Genomic DNA, 24,575 nt, shown 5'->3' with positions numbered 1-24,575 from the left:
CCTATATGTGTGCCGCATGTGTGTATGTGGTTGCTCGAGTGCTGAGCTGCTTTCGCGAATAGCTTTAGCCTATGTCAACTGAACGCAACTAACGCCGCTTTTTTGAAGACACTCCGAAGTGCCTAGATCAATGTTGGCTGCTCTTTTAAGTAGGAACTCCGCGTGGAGTTTGGTTCGAACAACGCGGGCTTCGACAGCCGGGCCAAGCTCCGCTTCCTAGCAGACGAGGTGAGCACAGTCATTGCGAATGTTTTGAAATAATTACGCTCAATGAACTTTTGGGGTAACAGCTACGCGAAGCTCCTTCTGCTTCCTTCTGCGGTAACCGCTTTCTCTTTTGTGCTTGTGAAATGGGCCTATCTGTGATGAGACAGATATACTATAGCTACCTCTTCAGTGCAGCACGCACCTGAATTTGATGTCGTGTAGTTGAAGAACATAACATGTTCGTTCCTTATTTGGAAACGCAATTCAATACTTGCTCATTGAGTATTCGAGAAATACAGCAGGCGGGTTTACATTTGTTGATGTTTCACCTTCTTTCTCGTCATTTCTGTTGTGACGGCGGAGAATAATCAGGGGAGAATAAGGCTGACAGAGCACACATGCGCACATTTATTTCACTTCCTCCTATGCAACGAGTAAATTCGTGCAATGTTTCTGGACGACGCTCACCTTGTACAATTTTTAGATTTGTGCCCCACTCCGTTAGGAGGCTCCTTTGAAATGCAGGCGCCCAATCAGGTGGACGCACTGTAACGGACGTATTCGTAGCGATGTCACTAGGACGAAGGCTACGTGTGATGCTTGTCGAAGGAATAATGCTGATGACTTGTGGGGGGGCCAGAAAAGTGCGAGCCATTTCTAATCACCTGTATTCGGGAAATGTTCGGGGAAATTGTAATCTTGCGAAGGCGCGGTTCAGCAGCTTTGCATAGACGGTCACCGAGGGCCATGTGCCCTCTGCTGTGGCGGCTAAGTGCTTATGTACCAGAATATCTCAAAAGCGGTCGTATCGTCATGGGAAAGAGGAATTTCTTCGGCGTTGGCCAATGCACCTGATTAACATGATACAGTCATGCTTCCCTTGCCCATGATGCATCATTGGTGAGACCATTGTTTCCTATAACGTTCTGTTTCTGCTCGTGCCTGATTCTTTTTTGCTTTTTCGTACGATTCCTGACAGTATTCTTCATGTTCAATATGTGCCGTCTCCTTTTTGTTCACTTCTATTTGTAGTTTGCGGGAACTCCGTTTTTCCTTCTATTGTCCTGTCAAGCTTTAGGACTTGACTGTGCCCCTCAGTTCTTTTGTTAATGTTCACAACATATCATATTAATAATAGCGACAGCCACATTCTAATGACAACACGATTACGACACAACGACGTTGGCATGACGACGTGATGATTGTGTCGTCGGTGACGGGACTACTTAACTGCTGTGGCGGGAAAGAATTGCATGTACAGCACGTGCGTAGTCGTTCACAATGATGCATAAGCAGGAGTGGCAGCGCGCGATGCAGAATATTTGCTTGGAGACTTCTAAGCGAATAGCTATTCTGGCCTTTATCGCCCGTTTTCGTGGTTGGCAGGGGTCAACTGTCGGTTGTCAGATTTAGCAAGGAAACTTTGGTTCGTTCGTTAGTTGGTTCTTGTTTAATTAGTATTCTCATTCGCTTGCTCGTTGAACCGTTCGTGAGATCGCTCGTTCAATATTCGTTCAGTCAACGGTTCGTGCGTTCCTCTGTTCGTTGTTTAATTTGTCCATTCAGTTCCTTCGTTCGTTCGTTCATTCTTGCTATCGGCTTACATTGAGAATCATTGTCGATGGTTTCTACACAATTTTTCTTCCTGCGACAGTACTGAAGTAGTGATGCAACTGACGTCATAGTCACCATCACATAGTCATGTCGTCACTGTCTTGTAATCTTGCGGTTGTCGTGCTCAGAACGTCGGTTTCATATACGTGCCACTGTAATTAACCAAACCGTCGTCGTTGTCATTTCCTTCTCTCATTGACCTCGTTACTGTGCTGTCTTTGTCACACTTCTGTAGTAATTTTGTCATTCCCATCATGTTGGCGTCTAAGTCAGTGTTTGCCGCGGTCAACGTTGTTGTGGCCGTGTCGTCGTTTTCCCGCAGTCATCTTCGTGACATTGTCCTGATGTTCGTGTTATCGCTAGCACTATGACTTCCTCCTCATTTTGTCGTTGTCAACTATAACTTGTCGTTATCGTACCATTGTCTTCTCACTGTTTCTCTTTTTCGCTGGCACGCACGCGCACGCACTTTTTATTACCTAACAAAGAGCCTGAATCATCTGGTAACACAGGGTGGAGCTATTAGGGTGTGAGATAGGTAAGCAGGCCCATAGCTACACAAACAGTGGAGGATAGCGTGACCATAACGTAAACCACGTGAAGGCTACAATAAGAGCTGCTTTGATAAGCACACGCCGCTGGTTACTCAAATGCTAAGATACGTGTATAATTTAAAGGGAAGCTTCATTTGCCTACACATCAATGCTAGGCGTGGTTACTACTGCCCCCGAGTCGGACAGTATCTCACTGGATATATATGCGAAGGTTATACGTGAGCCAAATGCAAGTAACAGTGAGTGAGTTTATATAACTCTTCTAGGCTGGTCGAAAAAGTAGTGCCAGTAAGCCCGCGTCCACTAGGCGTAATTGGAAACAATTCCTACATAAAACATGGACATATAATATCGCCGCGCAGGTGTCCCTAAAGCACATAGACGTCCTCATGAATTATAATCAATTGATTATTTGATGTATTTGATTTTCTTGCATTAACCTATTAGGTATGTGCAAATGAATAAGTGCAAATCCCCGAAAATTGGTTTCTAGCTATAGGACTCGAGGTACAGAATCGCTAAATATATCGTGATATGGTGCCGTATTTTTGTGTAAATGCACCTGTCATCGATACTCTTCCGTCGACAGGCATCATAAAGAAGTGTAATATACTGGCGAGTTGGTATCGATTAATCTTTGAACGGTAATGCTAGAGCTGGACACGGAATAAAAGTAAACAAAATACGATGGATAGAGCGTTTACTTTCAACTGACAGATTTTCTTAGGTATACGTTTATATATGCCACACTGATACCGGACGGCTCACAATAACAGGCAGCAAGCATCAATAAACGATGAGAATAACAAATCGTGCACTCAAATAGCCGCCAAGCATGAACAACCGAACTCTTTTGTTGTCATCATGTGAGGTTCATGAGCGGTTATAATGACATATATAAAAGCCTACCTAATGAAATATGTCAGTTAAGAGGAAGCTTTAGCTCGAGTGCTCCTATCTAAATGCATGTAAAAGGAGAATTCGTTTTTCTCGGCAACCACAGCACCAAATTTGACGAGGTTTGTTGCATTTAAAAGAAAAGCTTAAAATCTAGTGACTGTCGGTTTCGAATTTTTGAGTTAGGTCGTCAATTTTTTATTAAAAATTGGCAAAAATCGAAAATTCTCAAAAACGAAACTATCAAGTTTACAACTCTGTAACTCAACCACTAAAAATGATAATACAATTCTGTGAATTGCATCTAATAGTACATCTAAAGCGGACAAAATTGATATGTTACACATGAAAATAAAAAAATTTAATCATAGGGAAATACAACTTTTGCAAAACCGTTGTAACCAACGTAACAAATTCACGTAAGATGCAAAATGACACATTGAATTTGTCCGCTTTGAGTGATCTAATGGATGCCGTTTACAGAACCGCGATATAAGTTCTTGATGCAGAGCTATGAATTTGTAAGATTCGTGCTTCTATTTTTTTCAAACGGTCAAATATTTGAAAATCGTTTTAAGAAAATTCAAGGCCTAAATCGAAATTGCGCTTCCAACAGTCACTAGAATTTCACTTTCTCTTTCAAATGCAACAAATTTCATCAAAATCGGTCCAGGGTTTATCTCATAAAAACGTTTTTGCGTTTTACATGTATTTGAATAGGCCGCGTCGGAGTTGGGCCCGAGCTAAAGCTTCCTCTTAAGTATCAGCGCTTTTTCCATCGTGTTGCATTATATTCGTTCCGTTTCTTGCCAGCTATAGCCTTCCAGCTTCTAGCGCTACCGTTCAATCATGATGCATGATTTACATTCTGTCCGTGAGTGCCAGTACCAGGCCAGAAGTACGAGCACATCTTTCCAAGGTGAAGAATTTAGAGCACTCACGGATGATTTGTCTTTGCAGTTTGTTCCTTTGCGACGGGATCGCAGGTACCGGCAGTGATGTCGAGAAATCTCCCCCCCTCGCGGACGATGCGCAGCAATTGCTTCTGCACGGTCTGTCGCGCAACTGCTGACTCAGGCTGCGGCTGCCCAGCTCGGACACCAGGTCACGAACCTGTGCCATAGCGACCACCTGGACCGTCACGACGTGCGAGGGTCGCTCACGACGACGACTCTGCGGTAAACGCCTATGACATGTGACGGCTCCCACATCACGTGAACAAAGTTCGAGGTGCGAGGTGGTGCACAACTGTAAAGAACGGAAAGTAGGGCGGACTCGTGAATTCATCGCTAAGAGTGAGTCCGCTAGTTGAAATTGGAGACGCTTTTGGTACCACTTAAAATACCTTTCGTGTGCCCCAGGAATCAGTGCTGCAGCCACGTTTGTTTAATATTTACATTATTGATTTAACAAGTTCTTCAATTGCATCGAAACGGTTTTCGCACGCCGATGATGTCGCATTTTTTCTAACCAAGTAGCGACCACAACGAATGAGCTCGGGTTCTTCAGAAGTATATATCGGACTGGTTTTATGCGAATCAAAATTTCATAATCGAAATGAAAACATTATTTTGCTTTCGCAGTCCATAGAAGAAGATAGCATAATCATCTTCAAATTAATTGCATGGCAGCATTCGTCAAGCTCTCTCGTGTTCTCCAGTCGTATACTCGCCCAAAGGGTGACATATTTACCCTTCTATTTGGATGCTAACTTATCTTGTAATGATCATATTGCTGTATACAACGCGATTGGTGAATCTCATACGTTACGGTTTGACCTTCTATGGTTCAGAATCAAGAAGTTCAACTTGATGAACCCTATCTTACACGGTATAGCATTTTTTTTCTTGCATATGGTACACAAAATCAGGGACAAGATTCTTCGTATAGCATGAATTACTTCAATATGCTAAATCTTTATAGGCAGTTCGTAATGAATGCTTTGAAGCGTAAGACGATGCGATACACAAATGAAAGTGATATTTGGTTACCGCAAGGACACTCGTTGTATAGAAGAGGTGCTCCCAGATACAGGATAAGTAGTCGTGGTTTTGGAAAACGCGCAACGTATCGGGCTCCACGTAAACATGTTTCTGATGCCTGGTGTGTTTCGAAGCCGCATCGCGGTTGATAGGTGACGCTCAGGTGGAGCAAATTCCGGAAGCTTTCGCAAGGCCAAATCCGCCTGCGCCTAGGAAAACCTGGCAACGCGATCAAAACAATCTTGGCGCCGTGATTAAAAGTTACTTCTCCAGTAAAATTAACATATCCTTTGAATAGAGCACAAGATGATGAGAACGCTACTCCAATACAAATACAAAACTGAGTCAAGGGTTTTCTGACTTCGCTAGCATAAAATAAATAACGTAAAATAATTTTTGCAAATTCGTGTATTCGCTAAAATTAGTGTCACCATACGTGCATTTGCAGCGATAGTAACATGTGCGTCCACATAGTGCTCTTTAGAGAAATGAAACGGATTTGCGGACAGTTTAACGGGTAATAGGCTTATGTTTCTTCCGCGAAAATAAATTTCCATGAATTCGTGTATTCCTTTGTTAAATTAGTACCGTTATATGTGCATCTATAGGGGTAATACGCCCTTAACGTTACAGCTCTTTAGAGAAGTTACAGTCGGCTGCGGGGATGTTCTAAGGGGCTATAGGGTTATGTTTTTTTAACTAACAGCAGTTTCCGTAAATTCGCGAATTCTCCCCCCTATTTTGGTGTCCTAATATGTGCATCTGCTACTATGTGGTATGTGAGCCCAGTTACACCATTTTAGGCGTCTAATAACCGGGCGGTGCACTCATTTGAATGGGCTATCGCCTTACGTTCTTTACGCGTGAAACAGTTTTCATAACTTTATGCAATATTCGCCTAAATGAGTGTTACTACACGTGCATTTGCAGAAGCATTCATAGCTTCGTCCAGTTACAGCTCTTTTCGAAGTTAGAATTGGCAGTGGGGAGGTTCTAAGGGGTTATAGGGTGATGTTTTTTGTACTAACAGCACTTTTCGCAAATTCGTGCATTCTTCCCCTAACTTGGTGTCACGATATGTGCATCATCTACTATTTGGTATGTGTGTCCAGTTACAGCTTTTTAGGCATCTAACAACCGGGCGGTGCACTCATTTGAATGGGCTATTGGCTTACGTTCTTTACGCGTCAAACAGTTTTCATAACTTTATTCAATATTCGCCTAAATGAGTGTTACTATACGTGCATTTGCGGAACTATTCATAGCTGCGTCCAGTTACAGCTCTTTAGCCAAGTTAGAATTGGCAGCGGGGAGGTTCTAAGGCGCTATAGGGTGATGTTTTTTGTACCAACAGCACTTTTAGATAATTCGTGCATTCTTCCCCTAACTTAGTGTCACGATATGTGCATCATCTACTATTTGGTATGTGTGTGCAGTTACAGCTTTTTAGACATCTAACAACCAGGCGGTGCACTCATATTAATGGGCTATTGGCAACCGTTCTTTACGCGTGAAACAGTTTTCATAACTTTAGGCAATATTCGCCTAAATGAGTGTCACAATACGTGCATTTGCAGAACTATTCATAGCTGCGTCCAGTTACAGCTCTTTAGCCAAGTTAGAATTGGCAGCGGGGAGGTTCTAAGGCGCTATAGGGGGATGTTTTTTGTACTAACAGCACTCTTCGCAAATTCGTGCATTCTTCCCCTAACTTGGTGTCACGATATGTGCATCATCTACTATTTGGTATGTGTGTCCAGTTACAGCTTTTTAGGCATCTAACAACCGGGCGGTGCACTCATTTGAATGGGCTATTGGCTTACGTTCTTTACGCGTCAAACTGTTTTCATAACTTTATGCAATATTCGCCTAAATGAGTGTTACTATGCGTGCATTTGCAGAAATATTCATAGCTGTGACCAGTTACAGCTGTTTAGCGAAGTTAGAATTGGCAGCGGGGAGGTTCTAAGGGGCTATAGGGTTATGTTTTTTGCACTAACAGCACTTTTCAGAAATTCGGGAATTCTTCCCCCTGTTTTGGTGTCATGATATGTGCATCTGCTACTATTTGGTATGTGAGCCCAGTTACAGCATTTTAGGCGTCTAACAACCGGGCGGTGCACTCATCTTAATGGGCTATTGGCTTACGTTCTTTAAGCGTCAAACAGTTTTCATAACTTTACTCAATAATCGCCTAATGAGTTTTACTATACGTGCATTTGCGGAACTATTCATAGCTGCGTCCAGTTACAGCTCTTTAGGCAAGTTAGAATTGGCAGCGGGGAGGTTCTAAGGCGCTATAGGGTGATGTTTTTTGTACCAACAGCACTTTACGATAATTCGTGCATTCTTCCCCTAACTTAGTGTCACGATATGTGCATCATCTACTATTTGGTATGTGTGTCCAGTTACAGCTTTTTAGACATCTAACAACCAGGCGGTGCACTCATATTAATGGGCTATTGGCTTATGTTCTTTACGCGTGAAACAGTTTTCATGACTTTATGCAATATTCGCCCAAATGAGTGTTACTATAGGTGCATTTGCAGAACTATTCATAGCTTTGTCCAGTTACAGCTCTTTAGCGAAGTTAGAATTGGCAGCGGGGAGGTTCTAAGGGGCTATAGGGTTATGTTTTTTTTTTTACTAACAGCACTTTTCGCAAATTCGTGAATTGTTCCCCCTATTTTGGTGTCATGATATGTGCATCTGCTACTATTTGGTATGTGAGCCCAGTTACAGCATTTTAGGCGTCTAACAACCGGGCGGTGCACTCATCTTAATGGGCTATGAGCTTACGTTCTTTACGCGTCAAACAGTTTTCATAACTTTATGCAATATTCGCCTAAATGAGTGTTACTATACGTGCATTTGCAGAACCATCCATAGCGGCGACCAGTTACAGCTCTATAGGGAAGTTTGAATTGGCAGCGGGGAGGTTCTAAGGGGCTATAGGGTTATGTTTTTTGCACTAACAGCACTTTTCGCAAATTCGGGAATTCTTCCCCCTGTTTTGGTGTCATGATATGTGCATCTGCTACTATTTGGTATGTGTGTCCAGTTACAACTGATTAGGATTCTAACAACCGGGCGGTGCACTCATTTTAATGGGCTCTTGGCGTACGTTATTTACGCGTCAAGGAGTTTTCATAACTTTTATACAACATTAGCCTAAATGAGTGTTACTATACGTGCATTTGCAAAACTATTCATAGCTGCGTCCAGTTACAGCTCTTTAGCGAAGTTAGCATTGGCAGCGGGGAGGTTCTAAGGGGCTATAGGGTTATGCTTTTTGTACTAACAGCACTTTTCGCAAATTCGGGAATTCTTCCCCCTATTTTGGTGTCATGATATGTGCATCTACTACTATTTGGTATGTGAGCCCAGTTACAGCATTTTAGGCGTCTAACAACCGGGCGGTGCACTCATTTGAATGGGCTATTGGCTTACGTTCTTTACGCGTCAAACAGTTTTCATAACTTTATGCAATATTCGCCTAAATGAGTGTTACTATACATGCATTTGCAGAACCATCCATACCTGCGACCAGTTACGGCTCTATAGCGAAGTTAGAATTGGCAGCGGGGAGGTTCTAAGGGGCTATAGGGTAATGTTTCTTGCAGTAACAGCAGTTTTGGCAAATTCGTGCATTCTTCCCCTAGCTTGGTGTCACGACATGTGCATCATCTTCTATTTGGTATGTGTGTCCAGTTAGAAATTTTTAGGCATCTAACAACCGGGCGGTGCACTCATTTTAATGGGCTATTGGCTTATGTTCTTTACGCGTCAAGCAGTTTTCATAACTTTATGCAATATTCGCCTAAATGAGTGTTACTATACGTGCATTTGCAGAACTATTCATAGCTGCGTCCAGTTACAGCTCTTTAGCGAAGCTAGAATTGGCAGCGGGGAGGTTCTAAGGGGCTATAGGGTTATGCTATTTGTACTAACAGCACTTTTGGGAAATTCGTGCATTCTTCCCCTAACTTGGTGTCACGATATGTGCATCATCTACTATTTGGTATGTGTGTCCAGTTAAAACTATTTAGGCATCTAACAACCGGGCGGTGCACTCATTTGAATGGGCTATTGGCTTACGTCCTTTACGCGTCAAACAGTTTTCATAACTTTATGCAATATTCGCCTAAATGAGTGTTACTATACGTGCATTAGCAGAACTATTCATAGCTGCGTCCAGTTACAGCTCTATAGCGAAGTTAGAATTGGCAGCGGGGAGGTTCTAAGGGGCTATAAGGTAATGTTTCTTGCAGTAACAGCAGTTTTGGTAAATTCGTGCATTCTTCCCCTAGCTTGGTGTCACGACATGTGCATCATCTACTATTTGGTATGTGTCTCCAGTTAGAAATTTTTAGGCATCTAACAACCGGGCGGTGCACTCATCTTAATGGGCTATTGGCTTACGTTCTTTACGCGTCAAACAGTTTTCATAACTTTATGCAATATTCGCCTAAATGAGTGTTACTATACATGCATTTGCAGAACCATCCATAGCTGCGACCAGTTACAGCTGTTTAGCGAAGTTAGAATTGGCAGCGGGGAGGTTCTAAGGGGCTATAGGGTTATGTTTTTTGCACTAACAGCACTTTTCGGAAATTCGAGAATTCTTCCCCCTATTTTGGTGTCATGATATGTGCATCTGCTACTATTTGGTATGTGAGCCCAGTTACAGCATTTTAGGCGTCTAACAACCGGGCGGTGCACTCATCTTAATGGGCTATTGGCTTACGTTCTTTACGCGTCAAACAGTTTTCATAACTTTATTCAATATTCGCCTAAATGAGTGTTACTATACGTGCATTTGCGGAACTATTCATAGCTGCGTCCAGTTACAGCTCTTTAGCCAAGTTAGAATTGGCAGCGGGGAGGTTCTAAGGCGCTATAGGGTGATGTATTTTGTACCAACAGCACTTTTAGATAATTCGTGCATTCTTCCCCTAACTTAGTGTCACGATATGTGCATCATCTACTATTTGGTATGTGTGTGCAGTTACAGCTTTTTAGACATCTAACAACCAGGCGGTGCACTCATATTAATGGGCTATTGGCAACCGTTCTTTACGCGTGAAACAGTTTTCATAACTTTAGGCAATATTCGCCTAAATGAGTGTCACAATACGTGCATTTGCAGAACTATTCATAGCTGCGTCCAGTTACAGCTCTTTAGCCAAGTTAGAATTGGCAGCGGGGAGGTTCTAAGGCGCTATAGGGGGATGTTTTTTGTACTAACAGCACTTTTCGCAAATTCGTGCATTCTTCCCCTAACTTGGTGTCACGATATGTGCATCATCTACTATTTGGTATGTGTGTCCAGTTACAGCTTTTTAGGCATCTAACAACCGGGCGGTGCACTCATTTGAATGGGCTATTGGCTTACGTTCTTTACGCGTCAAACTGTTTTCATAACTTTATGCAATATTCGCCTAAATGAGTGTTACTATGCGTGCATTTGCAGAAATATTCATAGCTGTGACCAGTTACAGCTGTTTAGCGAAGTTAGAATTGGCAGCGGGGAGGTTCTAAGGGGCTATAGGGTTATGTTTTTTGCACTAACAGCACTTTTCGGAAATTCGGGAATTCTTCCCCCTGTTTTGGTGTCATGATATGTGCATCTGCTACTATTTGGTATGTGAGCCCAGTTACAGCATTTTAGGCGTCTAACAACCGGGCGGTGCACTCATCTTAATGGGCTATTGGCTTACGTTCTTTAAGCGTCAAACAGTTTTCATAACTTTACTCAATAATCGCCTAATGAGTTTTACTATACGTGCATTTGCGGAACTATTCATAGCTGCGTCCAGTTACAGCTCTTTAGGCAAGTTAGAATTGGCAGCGGGGAGGTTCTAAGGCGCTATAGGGTGATGTTTTTTGTACCAACAGCACTTTACGATAATTCGTGCATTCTTCCCCTAACTTAGTGTCACGATATGTGCATCATCTACTATTTGGTATGTGTGTCCAGTTACAGCTTTTTAGACATCTAACAACCAGGCGGTGCACTCATATTAATGGGCTATTGGCTTATGTTCTTTACGCGTGAAACAGTTTTCATGACTTTATGCAATATTCGCCCAAATGAGTGTTACTATAGGTGCATTTGCAGAACTATTCATAGCTTTGTCCAGTTACAGCTCTTTAGCGAAGTTAGAATTGGCAGCGGGGAGGTTCTAAGGGGCTATGGGGTTATGTTTCTTCCACTAACAGCACTTTTCGCAAATTCGTGCATTCTTCCCCTAACTTGGTGTCACGATATGTGCATCATCTACTATTTGGTATGTGTGTCCAGTTACAACTTTTTACGCATCTTACGACCGGACGGTGCACTCATTTTAATGGGCTATTGGCTTACGTTCTTTACGCGTCAAACAGTTTTCATAACTTTATGCAATATTCGCCTAAATGAGTGTTACTATACGTGCATTTGCAGAACCATCCATAGCGGCGACCAGTTACAGCTCTATAGGGAAGTTAGAATTGGCAGCGGGGAGGTTCTAAGGGGCTATAGGGTTATGTTTTTTGCACTAACAGCACTTTTCGCAAATTCGGGAATTCTTCCCCCTGTTTTGGTGTCATGATATGTGCATCTGCTACTATTTGGTATGTGTGTCCAGTTACAACTGATTAGGATTCTAACAACCGGGCGGTGCACTCATTTTAATGGGCTCTTGGCTTACGTTATTTACGCGTCAAGGAGTTTTCATAACTTTTATACAACATTAGCCTAAATGAGTGTTACTATACGTGCATTTGCAAAACTATTCATAGCTGCGTCCAGTTACAGCTCTTTAGCGAAGTTAGCATTGGCAGCGGGGAGGTTCTAAGGGGCTATAGGGTTATGCTTTTTGTACTAACAGCACTTTTCGCAAATTCGGGAATTCTTCCCCCTATTTTGGTGTCATGATATGTGCATCTACTACTATTTGGTATGTGAGCCCAGTTACAGCATTTTAGGCGTCTAACAACCGGGCGGTGCACTCATTTGAATGGGCTATTGGCTTACGTTCTTTACGCGTCAAACAGTTTTCATAACTTTATGCAATATTCGCCTAAATGAGTGTTACTATACATGCATTTGCAGAACCATCCATACCTGCGACCAGTTACGGCTCTATAGCGAAGTTAGAATTGGCAGCGGGGAGGTTCTAAGGGGCTATAGGGTAATGTTTCTTGCAGTAACAGCAGTTTTGGCAAATTCGTGCATTCTTCCCCTAGCTTGGTGTCACGACATGTGCATCATCTTCTATTTGGTATGTGTGTCCAGTTAGAAATTTTTAGGCATCTAACAACCGGGCGGTGCACTCATCTTAATGGGTTATTGGCTTACGTTCTTTACGCGTCAAACAGTTTTCATAACTTTATGCAATATTCGCCTAAATGAGTGTTACTATACATGCATTTGCAGAACCATCCATAGCTGCGACCAGTTACAGCTCTATAGCGAAGTTAGAATTGGCAGCGGGGAGGTTCTAAGGGGCTATAGGGTAATGTTTCTTGCAGTAACAGCAGTTTTGGCAATTTCGTGCATTCTTCGCCTTACTTGGTGTCACGCTATGTGCATCACCTACTATTTGGTATGTGTGTCCAGTTAGAAATTTTTAGGCATCTAACAACCGGGCGGTGCACTCATTTTAATGGGCTATTGGCTTATGTTCTTTACGCGTCAAGCAGTTTTCATAACTTTATGCAATATTCGCCTAAATGAGTGTTACTATACGTGCATTTGCAGAACTATTCATAGCTGCGTCCAGTTACAGCTCTTTAGCGAAGCTAGAATTGGCAGCGGGGAGGTTCTAAGGGGCTATAGGGTTATGCTATTTGTACTAACAGCACTTTTCGCAAATTCGTGCATTCTTCCCCTAACTTGGTGTCACGATATGTGCATCATCTACTATTTGGTATGTGTGTCCAGTTAAAACTATTTAGGCATCTAACAACCGGGCGGTGCACTCATTTGAATGGGCTATTGGCTTACGTCCTTTACGCGTCAAACAGTTTTCATAACTTTATGCAATATTCGCCTAAATGAGTGTTACTATACGTGCATTAGCAGAACTATTCATAGCTGCGTCCAGTTACAGCTCTATAGCGAAGTTAGAATTGGCAGCGGGGAGGTTCTAAGGGGCTATAAGGTAATGTTTCTTGCAGTAACAGCAGTTTTGGTAAATTCGTGCATTCTTCCCCTAGCTTGGTGTCACGACATGTGCATCATCTACTATTTGGTATGTGTCTCCAGTTAGAAATTTTTAGGCATCTAACAACCGGGCGGTGCACTCATCTTAATGGGCTATTGGCTTACGTTCTTTACGCGTCAAACAGTTTTCATAACTTTATGCAATATTCGCCTAAATGAGTGTTACTATACATGCATTTGCAGAACCATCCATAGCTGCGACCAGTTACAGCTGTTTAGCGAAGTTAGAATTGGCAGCGGGGAGGTTCTAAGGGGCTATAGGGTTATGTTTTTTGCACTAACAGCACTTTTCGGAAATTCGAGAATTCTTCCCCCTATTTTGGTGTCATGATATGTGCATCTGCTACTATTTGGTATGTGAGCCCAGTTACAGCATTTTAGGCGTCTAACAACCGGGCGGTGCACTCATCTTAATGGGCTATTGGCTTACGTTCTTTACGCGTCAAACAGTTTTCATAACTTTATTCAATATTCGCCTAAATGAGTGTTACTATACGTGCATTTGCGGAACTATTCATAGCTGCGTCCAGTTACAGCTCTTTAGCCAAGTTAGAATTGGCAGCGGGGAGGTTCTAAGGCGCTATAGGGTGATGTATTTTGTACCAACAGCACTTTTAGATAATTCGTGCATTCTTCCCCTAACTTAGTGTCACGATATGTGCATCATCTACTATTTGGTATGTGTGTGCAGTTACAGCTTTTTAGACATCTAACAACCAGGCGGTGCACTCATATTAATGGGCTATTGGCAACCGTTCTTTACGCGTGAAACAGTTTTCATAACTTTAGGCAATATTCGCCTAAATGAGTGTCACAATACGTGCATTTGCAGAACTATTCATAGCTGCGTCCAGTTACAGCTCTTTAGCCAAGTTAGAATTGGCAGCGGGGAGGTTCTAAGGCGCTATAGGGGGATGTTTTTTGTACTAACAGCACTTTTCGCAAATTCGTGCATTCTTCCCCTAACTTGGTGTCACGATATGTGCATCATCTACTATTTGGTATGTGTGTCCAGTTACAGCTTTTTAGGCATCAATCAACCGGGCGGTGCACTCATTTGAATGGGCTATTGGCTTACGTTCTTTACGCGTCAAACTGTTTTCATAACTTTATGCAATATTCGCCTAAATGAGTGTTACTATGCGTGCATTTGCAGAAATATTCATAGCTGTGACCAGTTACAGCTGTTTAGCGAAGTTAGAATTGGCAGCGGGGAGGTTCTAAGGGGCTATAGGGTTATGCTTTTTGCACTAACAGCACTTTTCGGAAATTCGGGAATTCTTCCCCCTGTTTTGGTGTCATGATATGTGCATCTGCTACTATTTGGTATGTGAGCCCAGTTACAGCATTTTAGGCGTCTAACAACCGGGCGGTGCACTCATCTTAATGGGCTATTGGCTTACGTTCTTTAAGCGTCAAACAGTTTTCATAACTTTACTCAATAATCGCCTAATGAGTTTTACTATACGTGCATTTGCGGAACTATTCATAGCTGCGTCCAGTTACAGCTCTTTAGGCAAGTTAGTATTGGCAGCGGGGAGGTTCTAAGGCGCTATAGGGTGATGTTTTTTGTACCAACAGCACTTTACGATAATTCGTGCATTCTTCCCCTAACTTAGTGTCACGATATGTGCATCATCTACTATTTGGTATGTGTGTCCAGTTACAGCTTTTTAGACATCTAATAACCAGGCGGTGCACTCATATTAATGGGCTATTGGCTTATGTTCTTTACGCGTGAAACAGTTTTCATGACTTTATGCAATATTCGCCCAAATGAGTGTTACTATAGGTGCATTTGCAGAACTATTCATAGCTTTGTCCAGTTACAGCTCTTTAGCGAAGTTAGAATTGGCAGCGGGGAGGTTCTAAGGGGCTATGGGGTTATGTTTCTTCCACTAACAGCACTTTTCGCAAATTCGTGCATTCTTCCCCTAACTTGGTGTCACGATATGTGCATCATCTACTATTTGGTATGTGTGTCCAGTTACAACTTTTTACGCATCTTACGACCGGACGGTGCACTCATTTTAATGGGCTATTGGCTTACGTTCTTTACGCGTCAAACAGTTTTCATAACTTTATGCAATATTCGCCTAAATGAGTGTTACTATACGTGCATTTGCAGAACCATCCATAGCGGCGACCAGTTACAGCTCTATAGGGAAGTTAGAATTGGCAGCGGGGAGGTTCTAAGGGGCTATAGGGTTATGTTTTTTGCACTAACAGCACTTTTCGCAAATTCGGGAATTCTTCCCCCTGTTTTGGTGTCATGATATGTGCATCTGCTACTATTTGGTATGTGTGTCCAGTTACAACTGATTAGGATTCTAACAACCGGGCGGTGCACTCATTTTAATGGGCTCTTGGCTTACGTTATTTACGCGTCAAGGAGTTTTCATAACTTTTATACAACATTAGCCTAAATGAGTGTTACTATACGTGCATTTGCAAAACTATTCATAGCTGCGTCCAGTTACAGCTCTTTAGCGAAGTTAGCATTGGCAGCGGGGAGGTTCTAAGGGGCTATAGGGTTATGCTTTTTGTACTAACAGCACTTTTCGCAAATTCGGGAATTCTTCCCCCTATTTTGGTGTCATGATATGTGCATCTACTACTATTTGGTATGTGAGCCCAGTTACAGCATTTTAGGCGTCTAACAACCGGGCGGTGCACTCATTTGAATGGGCTATTGGCTTACGTTCTTTACGCGTCAAACAGTTTTCATAACTTTATGCAATATTCGCCTAAATGAGTGTTACTATACATGCATTTGCAGAACCATCCATACCTGCGACCAGTTACGGCTCTATAGCGAAGTTAGAATTGGCAGCGGGGAGGTTCTAAGGGGCTATAGGGTAATGTTTCTTGCAGTAACAGCAGTTTTGGCAAATTCGTGCATTCTTCCCCTAGCTTGGTGTCACGACATGTGCATCATCTTCTATTTGGTATGTGTGTCCAGTTAGAAATTTTTAGGCATCTAACAACCGGGCGGTGCACTCATCTTAATGGGTTATTGGCTTACGTTCTTTACGCGTCAAACAGTTTTCATAACTTTATGCAATATTCGCCTAAATGAGTGTTACTATACATGCATTTGCAGAACCATCCATAGCTGCGACCAGTTACAGCTCTATAGCGAAGTTAGAATTGGCAGCGGGGAGGTTCTAAGGGGCTATAGGGTAATGTTTCTTGCAGTAACAGCAGTTTTGGCAATTTCGTGCATTCTTCGCCTTACTTGGTGTCACGCTATGTGCATCACCTACTATTTGGTATGTGTGTCCAGTTAGAAATTTTTAGGCATCTAACAACCGGGCGGTGCACTCATTTTAATGGGCTATTGGCTTATGTTCTTTACGCGTCAAGCAGTTTTCATAACTTTATGCAATATTCGCCTAAATGAGTGTTACTATACGTGCATTTGCAGAACTATTCATAGCTGCGTCCAGTTACAGCTCTTTAGCGAAGCTAGAATTGGCAGCGGGGAGGTTCTAAGGGGCTATAGGGTTATGCTATTTGTACTAACAGCACTTTTCGCAAATTCGTGCATTCTTCCCCTAACTTGGTGTCACGATATGTGCATCATCTACTATTTGGTATGTGTGTCCAGTTAAAACTATTTAGGCATCTAACAACCGGGCGGTGCACTCATTTGAATGGGCTATTGGCTTACGTCCTTTACGCGTCAAACAGTTTTCATAACTTTATGCAATATTCGCCTAAATGAGTGTTACTATACGTGCATTAGCAGAACTATTCATAGCTGCGTCCAGTTACAGCTCTATAGCGAAGTTAGAATTGGCAGCGGGGAGGTTCTAAGGGGCTATAAGGTAATGTTTCTTGCAGTAACAGCAGTTTTGGTAAATTCGTGCATTCTTCCCCTAGCTTGGTGTCACGACATGTGCATCATCTACTATTTGGTATGTGTCTCCAGTTAGAAATTTTTAGGCATCTAACAACCGGGCGGTGCACTCATCTTAATGGGCTATTGGCTTACGTTCTTTACGCGTCAAACAATTTTCATAACTTTACGCAATATTCGCCTAAGTCGGTGTTACTATACGTGCATTTGCAGAACTATTCATAGCTGCGTCCAGTTACAGCTCTTTAGCGAAGTTAGAATTGGCAGCGGGGGATATTCTAAGGGGCTATAGGATTATGTTTTTTGGACTAACATCAGTTTTCGCAAATTCCTGTATTCTTCCTTTAACTTAGTGTCGCTATATGTGTATTTCCTAATATTTGGTATCTGAATCCCAGTTACAGCTTCATAGGCATCTAACAACCGGGCAGTGCATTCATTCCAACGGGCTTATGTTTTTCAATAGAGAAACAGTTTTTATAACTTTATGCTATATTCGCCTAAATGAGTGTTACTATACTTGCATTTGCAAAACTATTCATGGCTGCGTCAAGTTACAGTTGTTTGGCGGAGTTAGAATTGGCAGCGGGAATATCTTAAGGGGCTATAGGTTTATGTTTTTTCGACTAACAGCAGTTTTGGCAAATTCGTGTATTTTTACACTAACTTGGTGTCATGATATGCGCATCTGGTTCTATTTGGTATGTGTGTCCAGTTACAACTTCTTACGCATCTTACGACCCGGCGGTGCACTCATTTTAATGGGCTATTGGCTTACGTTCTTTACGCGTCAAACAGTTTTCATAACTTTATGCAATATTCGCCTAAATGAGTGTTACTATACATGCATTTGCAGAACCATCCATAGCTGCGTCCAGTTACAGCTCTTTAGGGAAGTTAGAATTGGCAGCGGGGAGGTTCTAAGGGGCTATAATGTTATGTTTCTTGCAGTAACAGCAGTTTGGGCAAATTCGTGTATTTTTCCACTAACCTGGTGTCATGATATGTGCATCTGCTACTATTTGGTATGTGAGCCCCGTTACAGCTTTTTAGGCATCTAACAGCCGGGTGGTGGACTCATTTGAATGGGCCATTGGCTTACGTTCTTTAAGCGGAAACAGTTTTCATAACTTTATGCAATACTCACCTAAATGAGTGTTACTCTACATGCATTTGCAGAACCATCCATAGCAGCGACCAGTTACAGCTCTATAGCGAAGTTAGAATTGGCAGCGGGGAGGTTCTAAGGGGCTATAATGTTATGTTTCTTGCAGTAACAGCAGTTTTGGCAAATTCGTGTATTTTTCCACTAACCTGGTGTCATGATATGTGCATCTGCTACTATTTGGTATGTGAGCCCCGTTACAGCGTTTTAGGCATCTAACAACCGGGCGGTGCACTCATTTGAATGGGCTATTGGCTTACGTTCTTTACGCGGAAACAGTTTTCATAACTTTATGCAATATTCGCCTAAATCGGTGTTACTATACGCGCATTTGCAGAACTCTTCATAGCTGCGTCCAGTTACAGCTCTTTAGCCAAGTTAGAATTGGCAGCGGGGAGGTTCTAAGGCGCGATATGGTGATGTTTTTTGCACTAACAGCACTTTTCGCAAATTCGGGAATTCTTCCCCCTATTTTGGTGTCATGATATGTGCATCTGCTACTATTTGGTATGTGAGCCCAGTTTCAGCATTTTAGGCGTCTAACAACCGGGCGGTGCACTCATCTTAATGGGCTATTGGCTTACGTTCTTTACGCGTCAAACAGTTTTCATAACTTTATGCAATATTCGCCTTAATGAGTGTTACTATACGTGCATTTGCAGAACTATTCATAGCTGCATCCAGTTACATCTCTTTAGCGAAGTTAGAATTGGCAGCGGAGAGGTTCTAAGGGGCTATAGGGTAATCTTTCTTGCAGTAACAGCAGTTTTGGCAAATTCGTGTATTTTTCCGCTAACCTGGTGTCAAGATATGTCCATCTGCTACTATTTGGTATGTGAGCCCCGTTACTGCTTTTGCAGGCATCCAACAATCGGGCGGTGCACTCATTTGAATGGGCTATTGGCTTACGTTCTTTACGCGTCAAACAGTTTTCATAACTTTATGCAATATTCGCCTAAGTCGGTGTTACTATACGTGCATTTGCAGAACTATTCATAGCTGTGTCCAGTTACAGCTCTTTAGCGAAGTTAGAATTGGCAACGGGGATGTTCTAAGGGGCTATAGGATTATGTTTTTTGGACTAACATCAGTTTTCGCAAATTCATGTATTCTTCCTTTAACTTAGTGTCGCTATATGTGTATTTCCTAATATTTGGTATCTGAATCCCAGTTACAGCTTCATAGGCACCTTACAACCGGGTAGTGCATTCATTCCAACGGGCTTATGTTTTTCAATAGAGAAACAGTTTTTATAACTTTATGCTATATTCGCCTAAATGAGTGTTACTATACTTGCATTTGCAAAACTATTCATGGCTGCGTCGAGTTACAGTTGTTTGGCGGAGTTAGAATTGGCAGCGGGAATATCTTAACGGGCTATAGGTTTATGTTTTTTCGACTAACAGCAGTTTTGGCAAATTCGTGTATTTTTACACTAACTTGGTGTCATGATATGCGCATCTGCTTCTATTTGGTATGTGAGACCAGTTACAGCTTCTTTGGTATCTAACAACCGGGCGGTGCACTCATTTGGATGGGCTATTGGCTTACGTTCTTTACGCGTCAAACAGTTTTCATAACTTTATGCAATATTCGCCTAAAAGAGTGTTACTATACAGGCATTTGCAGAACCATCCATAGCTGCGACCAGTTACGGCTCTATAGCGAAGTTAGAATTGGCAGCGGGAAGGTTCTAAGGGGCTATAGGGTAATGTTTCTTGCAGTAACAGCAGTTTTGGCAAATTCGTGCATTCTTCCCCTAGCTTGGTGTCACGCTATGTGCATCACCTACTATTTGGTATGTGTGTGCAGTTAGAAATTTTTAGGCATCTAACAACCGGGCGGTGCACTCATTTTAATGGGCTATTGTCTTATGTTCTTTACGCGTCAAGCAATTTTCATAACTTTATGCAATATTCGCGTAAATGAGTGTTACTATGCGTGCATTTGCAGAACTATTCATAGCTCCGTCCAGTTACGGCTCTTTAGCGAAGTTAGAATCGGCAGCGGGGAGGTTCTAAGGGGCTATAATGTTATGTTTCTTGCAGTAACAGCAGTTTTGGCAAATTCGTGTATTTTTCCACTAAGTTGGTGTCACGACATGTGCATCTGCTACTATGGGGTATGTGAGCCCCGTTACTGCTTTTTAGGCATCTAACAGCCGGGTGGTGGACTCATTTGAATGGGCCATTGGCTTACGTTCTTTACGCGGAAACAGTTTTCATAACTTTATGCAATATTCGCCTAAATCACCCGCCGTGGTTGCTCAGTGGCTATGGTGTTGGGCTGCTGAGCACGAGGTCGCGGGATCGAATCCCAGCCACGGCGGCCGCATTTCGATGGGGGCGAAATGCGAAAACACCCGTGTGCTTAGATTTAGGTGCACGTTAAAGAACCCCAGGTGGTCACAATTTCCGGAGTCCTCCACTACGGCGTGCCTCATAATCAGAAAGTGGTTTTGGCACGTAAAACCCCAGATATTATTATTATTATTATTCGCCTAAATCGGTGTTACTATACGCGCATTTGCAGAACTCTTCATAGCTGCGTCCAGTTACAGCTCTTTAGCCAAGTTAGAATTGGCAGCGGGGAGGTTCTAAGGCGCTATAGGGTGATGTTTTTTGTACCAACAGCACTTTTCGCAAATTCGTGCATTCTTCCCCTAACTTGGTGTCACGATATGTGCATCATCTACTATTTGGTATGTGTGTCCAGTTACAACTATTTAGGCATCTAACAACCGGGCGGTGCACTCATCTTAATGGGCTATTGGCTTACGTTCTTTACGCGTCAAACAGTTTTCATAACTTTATGCAATATTCACCTAAATGAGTGTTACTCTACATGCATTTGCAGAACCATCCATAGCTGCGACCAGTTACAGCTCTATAGCGAAGTTAGAATTGGCAGCGGGGAGGTTCTAAGGGCCTATAATGTTATGTTTCTTGCAATAACAGCAGTTTTGGCAAATTCGTGTATTTTTCCACTAACCTGGTGTCACGATATGTGCATCTGCTACTATTTGGTATGTCAGCCCCGTTACAGCTTTTTAGGCATCTAACGACCGGGTGGTGGACTCATTTGAATGGGCTATTGGCTTACGTCCTTTACGCGGAAACAGTTTTCATAACTTTATGCAATATTCGCCTAAATCGGTGTTACTATACGCGCATTTGCAGAACTCTTCATAGCTGCGTCCAGTTACAGCTCTTTAGCCAAGTTAGAATTGGCAGCGGGGAGGTTCTAAGGCGCTATAGGGTGATGTTTTTTGTACCAACAGCACTTTTCGCAAATTCGTGCATTCTTCCCCTAACTTGGTGTTACGATATGTGCATCATCTACTATTTGGTATGTGTGTCCAGTTACAACTATTTATGCATCTAACAACCGGGCGGTGCACTCATTTGAATGGGCTATTGGCTTACGTCCTTTACGCGTCAAACAGTTTTCATAACTTTTATGCAACATTAGCCTAAATGAGTGTTACTATACGTGCATTTGCAAAACTATTCATAGCTGCGTCCAGTTACAGTTCTTTAGCGAAGTTAGAATTGGCAGCGGGGAGGTTCTAAGGGGCTACAGGGTAATGTTTCTTGCAGTAACAGCAGTTTTGGCAAATTCGTGCATTCTTCGCCTAACTTGGTGTAACGATATGTGCATCACCTACTATTTGGTATGTGTGTCCAGGTAGAAATTTTTAGGCATCTAACAACCGGGCGGTGCACTCATTTGAATGGGCTATTGGCTTACGTTCTTTACGCGTCAAACAGTTTTCATAACTTTATGCAATATTCGCCTAAGTCGGTGTTACTATACGTGCATTTGCAGAACTATTCATAGCTGTGTCCAGTTACAGCTCTTTAGCGAAGTTAGAATTGGCAACGGGGATGTTCTAAGGGGCTATAGGATTATGTTTTTTGGACTAACATCAGTTTTCGCAAATTCATGTATTCTTCCTTTAACTTAGTGTCACTATATGTGTATTTCCTAATATTTGGTATCTGAATCCCAGTTACAGCTTCATAGGCACCTTACAACCGGGTAGTGCATTCATTCCAACGGGCTTATGTTTTTCAATGGAGAAACAGTTTTTATAACTTTATGCTATATTCGCCTAAATGAGTGTTACTATACTTGCATTTGCAAAACTATTCATGGCTGCGTCGAGTTACAGTTGTTTGGCGGAGTTAGAATTGGCAGCGGGAATATCTTAAGGGGCTATAGGTTTATGTTTTTTCGACTAACAGCAGTTTTGGCAAATTCGTGTATTTTTCCACTAACCTGGTGTCATGATATGTGCATCTGCTACTATTTGGTATGTGTGTCCAGGTACAACTGATTAGGCATCTAACAACCGGGCGGGGCACTCATTTTTAATGGGCTCTTGGCTTACGTTATTTACGCGTCAAGCAGTTTTAATAACTTTTATGCAACATTAGCCTAAATGAGTGTTACTATACGTGCATTTGCAAAACTATTCATAGCTGCGTCCAGTTACAGCTCTTTAGCGAAGTTAGATTTGGCAGCGGGGAGGTTCTGAGGGGCTATAGGGTTATGCTTTTTGTACTAACAGCACTTTTCACAAATTCGTGCATTCTTCCCCTAACTTGGTGTCACGATATGTGCATCATCTACTATTTGGTATGTGTGTCCAGTTACAACTATTTAGGGATCTAACAACCGGGCGGTGCAATCATTTGAATGGGCTATTGGCTTACGTCCTTTACGCGTCAAACAGTTTTCATAACTTTATGCAATATTCGCCTAAATGAGTGTTACGATACGTGCATTTGCAGAACTATTCATAGCTCCGTCCAGTTACGGCTCTTTAGCGAAGTTAGAATTGGCAGCGGGGAGGTTCTAAGGGGCTATAATGTTATGTTTCTTGCAGTAACAGCAGTTTTGGCAAATTCGCGTATTTTTCCACTAACCTGGTGTCATGATATGTGCATCTGCTACTAGTTGGTATGTGTGTCTAGTTACAACTTATTAGGCATCTAACAACCGGGCGGTGCAATCATTTTCATGGGCTCTTGGCTTACGTTATTTACGCGTCAAGCAGCTTTCATAACTTTATGCAATATTCGCCTAAATGAGTGTTACTATACGTGCATTTGCAGAACTATTCATAGCTCCGACCTTTTACGGCTCTTTAGCGAAGTTAGAATTGGCAGCGGGGAGATTCTAAGGGGCTATAATGTTACGTTTCTTGCAGTAACAGCAGTTTTGGCAAATTCGTGTATTTTTCCACTAACCTGGGGTCATGATATGTGCATCTGCTACTATTTGGTATGTGAGCCCCGTTACAGCTTTGTAGGCATCTAACAACCGGGTGGTAGACTCATTTGAATGGGCTATTGGCTTACGTTCTATACGCGGAAACAGTTTTCATAACTTTATGCAATATTCGCCTAAATCGGTGTTACTATACGCGCATTTGCAGAACTCTTCATAGCTGCGGCCAGTTACAGCTCTTTAGCCAAGTTAGAATTGGCAGCGGGGGATGTTCTAAGGGGCTATAGGATTATGTTTTTTTGACTAACATCAGTTTTCGCAAATTCCTGTATTCTTCCTTTAACTTAGTGTCACTATATGTGTATTTCCTAATATTTGGTATCTGAATCCCAGTTACAGCTTCATAGGCATCTAACAACCGGGCAGTGCATTCATTCCAACGGGCTTATGTTTTTCAATAGAGAAACAGTTTTTATAACTTTATGCAATATTCGCCTAAATGAGTGTTACTATACTTGCATTTGCAAAACTATTCATGGCTGCGTCGAGTTACAGTTGTTTGGCGGAGTTAGAATTGGCAGCGGGAATATCTTAAGGGGCTATAGGTTTATGTTTTTTCGACTAACAGCAGTTTTGGCAAATTCGTGTATTTTTACACTAACTTGGTGTCACGACATGTGCATCATCTACTATTTGGTATGTGTGTCCAGTTACAGCTTCTTACGCATCTTACAACCCGGCGGTGCACTCATTTTAATGGGCTATTGGCTTACGTTCTTTACGCGTCAAACAGTTTTCATAACTTTATGCAATATTCGCCTAAATGAGTGTTACTACACGCTATTTGCAG

The 24,575-nt window shown here is 42.3% G+C and overlaps 1 long non-coding RNA gene across 1 annotated transcript in view; it reads left to right on the top strand.

Annotated features, from left to right (window-relative positions):
• Positions 1–91: 91 nt before the first annotated feature.
• The window catches only part of LOC142559503 (uncharacterized), a 29,382-nt gene continuing 4,898 nt past the window's right edge, over positions 92–24,575 (top strand). The window contains exons 1-2 of the long non-coding RNA XR_012823136.1: positions 92–228; positions 4,233–4,450. This is a non-coding gene — a long non-coding RNA (uncharacterized LOC142559503). The remainder of the gene's footprint in view (positions 229–4,232; positions 4,451–24,575) is intronic.

Source organism: Dermacentor variabilis, chromosome 10, assembly GCF_050947875.1.
Source record: "Dermacentor variabilis isolate Ectoservices chromosome 10, ASM5094787v1, whole genome shotgun sequence".
In the NCBI taxonomy this organism is placed as follows: Eukaryota; Metazoa; Arthropoda; class Arachnida; order Ixodida; family Ixodidae; genus Dermacentor; species Dermacentor variabilis.
Note: the sequence above shows the minus strand (reverse complement) of the source record. Positions and strands in the feature narration are given on the sequence as shown.